Below are 9,725 nucleotides of genomic sequence, written 5' to 3'. Positions count from 1 at the left end.
AGAATGAAGATGAGGATGGTTCACTCAATTTTTCCAAACAACATCACTAGGTTATTGCAAAAAGTTGATTAATATACTCCTGTTGACATCCCAAAATTTTGGTAGAAGTTTTAAGGAAATATTTAAATAGGTTGTAGTGCAAAACTGTCCTCTGGACCAGATTTGAAAACTTGGTGTAGAACTCAAAATATCCAGGTAATGAAACATATTTTTGCATAAAAGTGTTTTATAAACATCACATGACCTCTCTAAATTTTGGTGGAATTTTTAAAAGAATTTATCAAAGGGTTGCAGTGTAAAAGAGGCCTTGAAGCTTAGAAAAATCATTTTTACAGAAATAAGGCATCAGGGAAAATAATTATGCAAATAATCCCACTGATAAAAGAATTGTTTTATTTGAGAGGGAAAAATAAGTCCAACAATGATTGAAAAGATTTCACTAGGGGTAAGACTCCATAACAAAAAGAAAAGAGTGGTTCTGAAATCAGAAGGGAATAAAGAAAATAAAAGTTTTAGTTTCTAGGCAAAATTTTAATTAATAAAACAAGGTTAAAATTTTGGGGTGTCACAAACTCGCCGCCACCGCGCCGCGCACTCTCCGTCACTGCGCTCTCCGTCGCCCCAGTGCCGTCATGGCTCCAACGTCGAGCTCCTGGGACAGCTCCAACGTCCGCGACGACCACATCGATTTTCTCCGCAAGACGCGGCGGTTGCGGGGCAAAGATCTTGTGCGGGTCCATCTCGCGTTGGCGAGGGAAGTCTCGCCGGCGCCGGAGGAGGGCGAGCGAGTGATCTTCTACTCGCATTGCCTGCGCGGCGTCGACCTTCCCGCGAGCGGCTTCTTCCGCGTGTTTCTTGACTTCTATCATCTTCAGCCGCACCACCTCACCCCCAACATGGTGGTGCTGCTGTTGGCCTTCGTCACTTTGTGTGAAGGTTTCCTCGGTGTCCTCCCCACCATCGAGCTCTGGGGGGAGTTTTTCCAATCCAAGCTCGGCACGGTCGTCGCAGGCGTGCCGGCTCCATGCGGCGCCTTCATCGCCATTCGGAGGTCCACCGCTGACAACCCATTCCCTCCTGTCGCGTTGATCCAGTCGGTGAAGCTCTGGCAAAATTCTTATTTTTATGTGAAGAACGTCGCTGCGAATGGTGACTACGTCAATTTGCCGGCTTACGTAGCTGGCCCGCCGCCTGGGAGGCAGCCTTCATGGTCCTTTCGGGCCAGGTCGCTTCGGGTGCTAATCCAGTCGGAGCACCTAACCGGGCCCGACTTGATAGCCGCCTTTGTCGAGCGCCGGGTACTCCCGCTCCAAGGCCGTCCTCATCTGATCAGTCAGATGAGCGGCCGCTTCGACCCAAGCCGGCTCAGCACTAGAGAGATGCCTCACGACGAGGTATCTTACATGATGAACTACATCGCCAACTGCAAGCTCACCGAGGAGTGGCAATATGGCAAGGAACCGTACTCTCGTGCCAACCCCGCCCATGGTAAGCCTTTCTTTCCTTTCTTCTTTTTCTTGTTGTCGGGTTCTTTTTGGCCGGCTTCTGACCAGTCGGCTTGTCTTCAATCAGAATCCCCTTCTTCATCCTTCGGCCGGGACCGCGGGGCCGGAGAGCGAGTTCGCCCCTGACCGCGTGGTGTACGACCTTGACGACCCCGACTTGGGGGCGGCCGCCCTAGATGACGACGCCGTAGGGGGAGGCGGCGAGACGGGCGGCTCCGGGTTCACCGCCGGCTTTGACGACTGGCTCGACGATGACGAGGCCGAGCCCATTCCGCACCGCCAGCCGACAACCCACCCCCAAGGCGCCGGCCTGTCCGGCGGGCCGACCGCACGAGGCGGCACGCAGAAGTATCGAGCGGCGCCGACTCTCTTCGGCGGCCGGCCGAAGAAGCCCAAGGGATCCGCGGCAGCGACCAAGCGGGACGAGGCAGCCGCGAAGGCGGCCCGCTTCCGCAAAGTGGTGAAGCAGCCGCAGGCGGTTTCAGCGTAAGTACTGGTCCTTACGCGCTTTTCTTTCTTTCTTTAGTCGGTGCTCTTCTAAGTCCTTTCTCCATTTCATCAACCAGGGCCCCCCTCTCTCTTGAGCGGACTACCGCTGCCTCAATAGTCGGTGGGGCGGGAGGATCTGCGGGTTCCCGCCGCATAGACCCCCGCGCCGAGTTCTAGGCAGCGACGGAGCGAAACGCGCGGGAGGAGCGGGGGGCCGAGGAGAGGAGGGCAGCCGCCACCGAGTCGGCCCGGGAGACGATGTCGGAGTCAACCGAGGCGCAAGCCGACGCGGCGGCCAGGGCCCAGGCGGAGGCCGAGGCCGCAGAGAGGGCGGCGGAGGCCCTCGCAGCCAGCCTCCGCAACTCGTCATCCTCCTCCGCTCCGCGGCCCCGATATCCCGGTGCCCCCGGCGGAGGAAATCGGCCGCGACCTGCCGGTGATGGAGAGGGAGGGGGGCGACGTAGTCGTCCCGGAGGGAGAAGTGGTGCCGCTTCCGTAGGCCGGGACCGGCCAAGGTGGCCAGCCCGAGGTGCCGCCTGAGCAGTCGGCTGGAGCAGAGCCGACTGCAAGGGTGGATCTTTTGGTATTATCGCCGACTCGTCGGTGTGCGGGGAGGGCGGCTTCATAGCCGGATCCGCAGGGGGCCGCCGGCTCCAGCTCGTTGTCGACCGATCTGGAGTCGGCCGCCGTCAGCTCGCCAAGGTGGACGCCGGGCAGAGGGACAGCCGCGTTGAACCTGGCGGCGCAAGATGTTCGTAGCCGGCTTCAGGCTCAGGCCACCGTGCTGAAGCAGTGCACCCAAGAGTTTCTCACGACGCGGGCGGTCGTTCGGATGAGTTTTCTTGCTCTTGATTTCTTCCGTGGGGGCGCGTCAGCGCACCCACTGGGTGTAGCCCCCGAGTTCCGAGTCGGCTGCTGAGCAGCCGGCTTGGAACTTCTTCGAAGACTTTGTTTTAATGACTTGTTCTTACTCGCACCTTCGTCCTATTTGAAGGATTATCACAACCTCCACGCCGCTACCTTTAACTCCCAGTCCTGGGAGGTGAACCAGAAGGCCGCCGATCTGTCGGAGAGCCGGCGTGAGCGCTTTGTCATTTTATCTCATGTGGGGGCGCATCAGCGTACCCACTGGGTGTAGTCCCCGAGATTCGGGCCGATGGCTGAGCAGTCGGGTCGGATCTTTCTTGCCGACTTCTTTCTTAATTTCTTCTTCTTCATATTGGCAGGAGCCAATGCCGACTTGAGGCAGCAGCTGGGCGTGGCTCAGACCGCCCTTCGCACCAAGGAGGGCAAGTTCAGCGCCTTGGCTCAGGAGCGTGGCCGCCTGGCCAAGAAACTGGCCGACCAGGAGGAAAACCGCAAGGCGGCCCTGAAGGCGGCGCAGGACAGCGAGGCCGCCCTCAAAGCCGAATATGAAACCGAGGCGGCAAGCTGGGCCGAGGCAAGGCATGCTCTGAGCGAAGGCTACGGCCGGGTCGAGGATTTGGTTGACGGTAGGCCGCCCTCTTCTCCGTTCCTTTGCTTGTCTTTGCAAACCGGTTTATCTCCTGACTTGTTCTGTTTCTTTCTTCTTTGTGAAGAGTACTTTCCTCGCTACTCTGTCGCCGCCAACCAAGCCATCGAAGCTCACCATGAGGCCTGGTGGCAGGCTGGGGTTGGGATCGCACCGGACGCCAACCGGTCGCTTGAGGAGCAGCTTCTGGCGATCCAAGCCCGCCTCCAGCCGGCCTACCACATGCTCCGCCGGCTTCAGCGTGCCGGAGCACAAGTGTTGGCCGCCTTCTGGCCTGGCGAAGTAATTCCTCGCACCCCCAGCAGTACTACCGAGTGGCTGGAGGTGGCAGTCGACCGCCTCGAGGCCTGGAAGGCTTCAGCAGCTCGGTCCGGCGCCCGACGGGTGCTAGAGTTCGTCCGGGCTTGGTACCCTGGGCTGAACTTGGACCAGCTGCGCACCTGGAGGCAGGAGGCTGACCAGGAGCTGGAGGCAGTGCGGCCGGCTATCATCCAGCGCACCTCGGCGATCGCCGACTTCACCAACACCAGCGCCTTTGCTCCTGAGGTAAACGAAGACGATGTCGCGCAGCCAGAGGAATGGCTCGGGCTAAACCCGACCGACGGTGAAGACTCGGCGTAGGAGATCGACTCCAGCGACGAGGGCGAAGAGGAGGAGAAGGAAGACGGCAAAGACGCTGTGCCGGATGGCGAAGCAGCCAGCCAGCCTCAGCCTGACCGTGCCTCCAGCAACGAAGCGCGTGCGAATGCTCCGCCTGCCATAGGCGACGATCAGGCCGAGACTCGCTAGCCGGCCACTCCTCCAGCCGACACCGCCGTCTCCACCAATCTACCTGACGCCCCAGACACTCCCTTGGCTTGATTCGCTGTCTTTACTTTCCTGCTTGTCACTCTTTGAACAGCTTTATTAACTTTGCGCAATTCCACCCACTGGGGGTGTATTCAAACTTTGTTAAATTCCGGCCTCTCGAATGCCTTTTGTGTAAATATTATTATGCATGTGCTTGGCTTCCATTCCTACTTGCTTTTTATCTTTCGGCTTTTTTCCTTTGCCGCCTTCCCTTGGTTGCCACCTTCCCAGCCGGACAGCTGCTCTTCAGTCTGTGGCCGGGTAAGGAGTTCGGCCGTCTAGGAAGGCAAGTACTCAAGCTTTCTTATATTGTAGCAGAGTAAGAAAGGAAGCCGGCCAGCCGGCTGCTTCGATAGCCGGTTGGCAAGGGGGGAACCGGCTTGTGTTATGTAAGTTCGTTAGTCCTTAGCCGTTTTTCATGTGGACCTCCTTTTCCGCTTTTGGCTCTTGCTAGTCGGGCAGCCGATTCTCTGAGCTGTGACTTTCACAAGAGAGGGCTTGGGTGGCGGTACATTACTTGTCTGACGGCAGGTAGAACTTGGACATAACCCAAGGCGGCAAGTCCCCGGGCCGACTTAGTCGAACCCGGTGCCGGACGAAAAAACGAATGTAGTGGCATAACCATGGGTATGGTACCCGGCATACATAGATAAAAGAGGGTAGTCCCCGAGAACTCCTGGGGAGCCCGTTGTCTCATACTTAATACAAAAGGTAGCGTGATACATATTGCATTTCAACTGTAAAATCTTCGAAGAAGATTGGCGTTCCATGGACGCTCCGACTCCTTGCCAGAGTTGTCTCTCTTGCGTGCCTTCGGCTTCTGCGCATCGATTAGGTAGTAGGAGTCATTTCCTAGAGCCCGGCTGATGACGAAGGGGCCTTCCCAAGGGGCCAAGAGCTTGTGCTGGCCGGCTGTTCGCTGTATCAGCCGGAGCACAAGATCGCCCTCTTGGAAAGCTCTTGGCTTGACCCTCCGACTATGGTAACAGCGTAGACCCTGCTGGTAGATGGCGGACCGGCTAAGGGCTAACAGCCGGCTTTCTTCCAGCAAGTCGACATCGTCTTCTCGTGCTTCCTTAGCCTCCGCCTCCATGTACATGGTGACCCGAGGTGAGTCGAACTCGATGTCAGTTGGGATGACAGCCTCGGCACCATATACAAGGAAGAAGGGGGTGAAGCCGGTTGACTTGTTTGGGGTAGTGCGCAGACACCAGAGGACGGCCGGCGGCTCATCAAGCCAGCAGCCGGCCAAACGCTCCAGTGGCACGACCAGTCGGGGCTTGATGCCGGAGAGGATGAGGCCGTTGGCTCGCTCAACTTGGCTGTTTGACTGTGGGTGGGCAACGGACGCTAAGTCCAGTCGGATGCCCTGTGTCGCGTAGAAACGTGCCAGTGCTCCCTTGGCGAAATTTGTGCCGTTGTCGGTGATGATGCTGTGTGGTACTCCATACCGGGTTGTAATGTCTGCAATGAATGTCACGGCAGTCGGCCCATTCAGTTTCTTGATCGGCTTTGCTTCAATCCACTTGGTAAATTTGTCCACGGCGACAAGCAGATGTGTCATGCCGCCGCGCGCCGTCTTGAATGGGCCGACCATGTCCAGCCCCCAGACGGCAAAGGGCCAAGTGATGGGGATGGTCTTGAGTGCAGAAGTCGGTAGGTGTTTGTCGGTGTCAAAACCGGCGGATATCGGGTAGGGGGTCCTGAACTGTGCGTCTAGGCGGATGGTAACAGGAGAACAAGGGACACGATGTTTTTACCCAGGTTTGGGCCCTCTCGATGGAGGTAAAACCCTACTCCTGCTTGATTAATATTGATGATATGGGTAGTACAAGAGTTGATCTACCACGAGATCAGAGAGGCTAAACCCTAGAAGCTAGCCTATGGTATGATTGTTGTTCGTCCTACGCACTAAAACTCTCCGGTTTATATAGACACCGGAGAGGGCTAGGGTTACACAGAGTCGGTTACAATGGAAGGAGATCTACATATCGTATCGTCAAGCTTGCCTTCCACGCCAAGGAAAGTCCTATCCGGACACGGGACAAAGTCTTCAATCTTGTATCTTCCTAGTCCGGGAGTCCGGCCAAAGGTCATAGTCCGGCCATCCGGACACCCCCTAATCCAGGACTCCCTCAGTAGCCCCTGAACCAGGCTTCAATGATGACGAGTCCGGCGCGCAAATTTGTCTTCGGCATTGCAAGGCGGGTTCCTCCTCCGAATACCTCATAGAAGATGTTGAACACAAGGATAGTGTCCGGCTCTGCAAAATAAGTTCCACATACCACCGTAGAGAGAATAATATCTGCACAAATCTTCTGATGTATTCCGCAGCATGACATCACGCCACGGCCAAGCCATTATTCATTTCGTTTTACTGTCCCACCTCAGCTTGTTTAGCAAGGCAGTTTCCTTGGCACGTCTTGTCAAAGCAAAGATCGTGTCCCCTTATTCCGGGATTCTCATCAATACGGGCATGGGTAACCCAGCTGCGCCATTAACCGTGGTGCTTGGGAGATAAGCGAGTTTTATTAGGCTGGTGGGGGCTCATAGTTTTGGCCGCCCATATAAGGGGATAAGGATCTACCCTTTCCATCTACGCCTTCTTCCTCCTTCGCTTATCCATTCCTGCGCACTCGAGCTCCAGCGCCCAAGTTCGCACTTCCCACCTCAACCTTCTCCAATCATGTCCAGAGCGGGAGGTAGATGGATGGCCTCCACCGTCACGGAGGGGCACGTCAAAAAGTTGAGGAAGGCTGGATACTTGTCTAACGACATCGCCCACCGGCTTACAGATGAGGGGCGACTCATCCCCACTCCTAGGCCCCATGAGAGGGTCGTGTTTCTCCCCCATTTCCTCCGCGGACTGGGCTTTCCTCTTCACCCGTTCGTCCGGGGGCTCATGTTCTACTACGGCCTGGACTTCCACGATCTGACCCCGAACTTCATCCTCAACATCTCGGCGTTCATCGTCGTGTGTGAGGTCTTTCTCCGCATCCAGCCCCACTTCGGCTTATGGCTGAAGACCTTCAATGTCAAGCCAAAGGTTGTGGGCGGCCAACAAGCGGAGTGCGGAGGCGCCATGGTGGGCAAGATAGCCAACGTTACATGGCTGAAGGGCGCCTTCATGGAAACCATCAAAGGGTGGCAATCGGTGTGGTTCTACATCACCGAGCCGCGTGACCCTGAATGGGCAGCGACCCCGAATTCCAATCTGGTATCCCCACATGGCTCACCTCATGGAAAGAGACGGGCCTGTCATGGTGTAATTCGGTAGAGGTGACCAGACTTCAAACCTGCGTCAAAGACATGATCGACAGGAAGGTTAAACTTGTCACCGTAGTTTAGGTCATGCTCTTCTGCCGGATCCTCCCGTGTCAACGACGGGCTTTTAATCTGTGGGAATTCGACCCGGCCCAGCACCAAACTTTGTCCAGGCTCTTCGACACAACGCAGGAAGATGCCTGGAAGGTGCTTTTCAAGAGCTCCGAGGTTCACCCTCCCATTACCGAGGATAGCGGATTCTGCGCGAAGCGTCAAGCCAGCGCGGTAAGCTCAATTTTCCCATCACAGGGTATTTGTTTTCCATAGTTTGACTCTATGCGGGATCTAAACTCACATCCCTTTACCAGGACTGGCAGAAGAAGGCCGGACAGATCAACTGTCCGGCTCCTTTACCCGAAGACCCAGCGGACGCCCGTTTGACAAAGATGCTGGTTCCGGCACCACGTGGCCAAGAAGAAGGTCACGGGGACTCAAAAGAGTTCCCGACGCCTGGTGGTGTCGGACTCAACGCCCGACGACCCCGAAGCGCCCTCCACCTCGGAAGATGAGGAGGAGGAAGAAGAAGCCTCTCCCCCTCTAGCGGGGGGAGGAAAGAAGAGGAAGGCCGCCCCAACTGGGGAGGCCGGAGGGTCCAAGAAGGGGAAGACCCTTCTTCCGGACTACGCCTCCGACGCCGAAGACGGCGGAGAGTAATGGCCATCCAGGGTCAAGCCCCTGGCAAAATCGTAAGTATCCGGATACCAGAATAACTTATGGCGTTCCTCTTTTGTACAGTACCTTCTGACGCCGAATTCAATCCTGCAGTCCGCCCAAGGCTCAGCTCGGCGATTCGTCGAGCGGCTCCCTGGATTCGTCGGATGTGAATAGCGCTTCACTCCCGACGGCCTCCTCCCCTCGCCCTGCGGATGATGCCGGGGTGGAGTCCCAAAAGGGACTAAACCAGGAGGAGGTGGTCCTGGAGGCGCCGCAAGGCGACCTCCGAGACTCCAGGCCCAAAGGGGATGAAGGCCCAGAGGGATCTAAGTCCGGCCCTGGGCCGGACACCGCTCCGGAACCTTCAGTGGTTCCGGAGTCCGGCAGGCGGCCCCTTCGCAAGAAGGGCAAGCCTACGACGCATGGGGCCTCCGTCCAACCGGAGGCACCGGACAATTTGCTGGAGGTGCTTAACGGTGCCTCCATCGACGAGGAGCACCGCACTGTTATGAGTGCGGTGATTCAGAAGGTTCAGTCCGCCAAGAGCGGGCTGACGGAAGCCTGTACCAGCCTTCTAACAGGCTTTGAGGTATGTGTTTAAAACATATAAAAATATTACCACATAGACAGTAGCCCCTGATGCTCAGTGTGGTGTTCGGAAAGAAAAGCCAGACTGAGGATCTAAAAAAAGATATACGCAGGAGTCTAACATAAATATGTCAATATGGGAATGCAGGCTGCGCTGCTAACCTTTGCCGCACTGACTGCGGAGGTCGATGCATTGAAGCAGAGCCTCGAGCGGTCCAAGAACGAGCTCGGCCGTGCCAAGAAGCAACTCGGGGACAAGGAAGGTATGTAATACCTTATGTAAGTATATAAAAAAAATACCTGGTTGCAAATAATGACAGGACCAACGTGAATGTTGCAGGGGCCACGTCCGAGGTGGCGACCCTGAAGGAAGCGCTATCCAAGGCCAAAGACAATGCAGTCGTGGAGCGCACTGAGCGAGAAAAGCAAGAGGTGCGGGTGGTGGAGGTGCGGCAAGAGCTCGATGCTCTCATGATGAAACATGAGAGTTTAGAGCTTGACTCGAAGACTCGAGAGTCCGAGCTTGCCTCGGCACTTGAAAGCGCCAAATCTGCCAAGGCCGAAGCCCGAAAAGCCCTCCAGGAGATTGGGGCGATGAAAAAGATTGCGGCGGGTAAGGCATTCTTTATGCAAAGCAAGCACGTGAAAGTAAATTACCTGTTACTTACCCGCATCCGGAGCTCTCCAGGAGCATTCGCAGATCTGCCCCGCAGTGTATCCGACGCCGCCGCATTCTACTGGGCCGAGGAAGGAAGCTCGACGGAGAAGGTGTTCTGGTCCCAGTATGCTGAGGCCGAATCCCC

This window comes from Triticum dicoccoides, chromosome 2B, assembly GCF_002162155.2.
Source record: "Triticum dicoccoides isolate Atlit2015 ecotype Zavitan chromosome 2B, WEW_v2.0, whole genome shotgun sequence".
NCBI classification, from domain to species: Eukaryota; Viridiplantae; Streptophyta; class Magnoliopsida; order Poales; family Poaceae; genus Triticum; species Triticum dicoccoides.
This window is presented reverse-complemented; position numbering follows the sequence as displayed.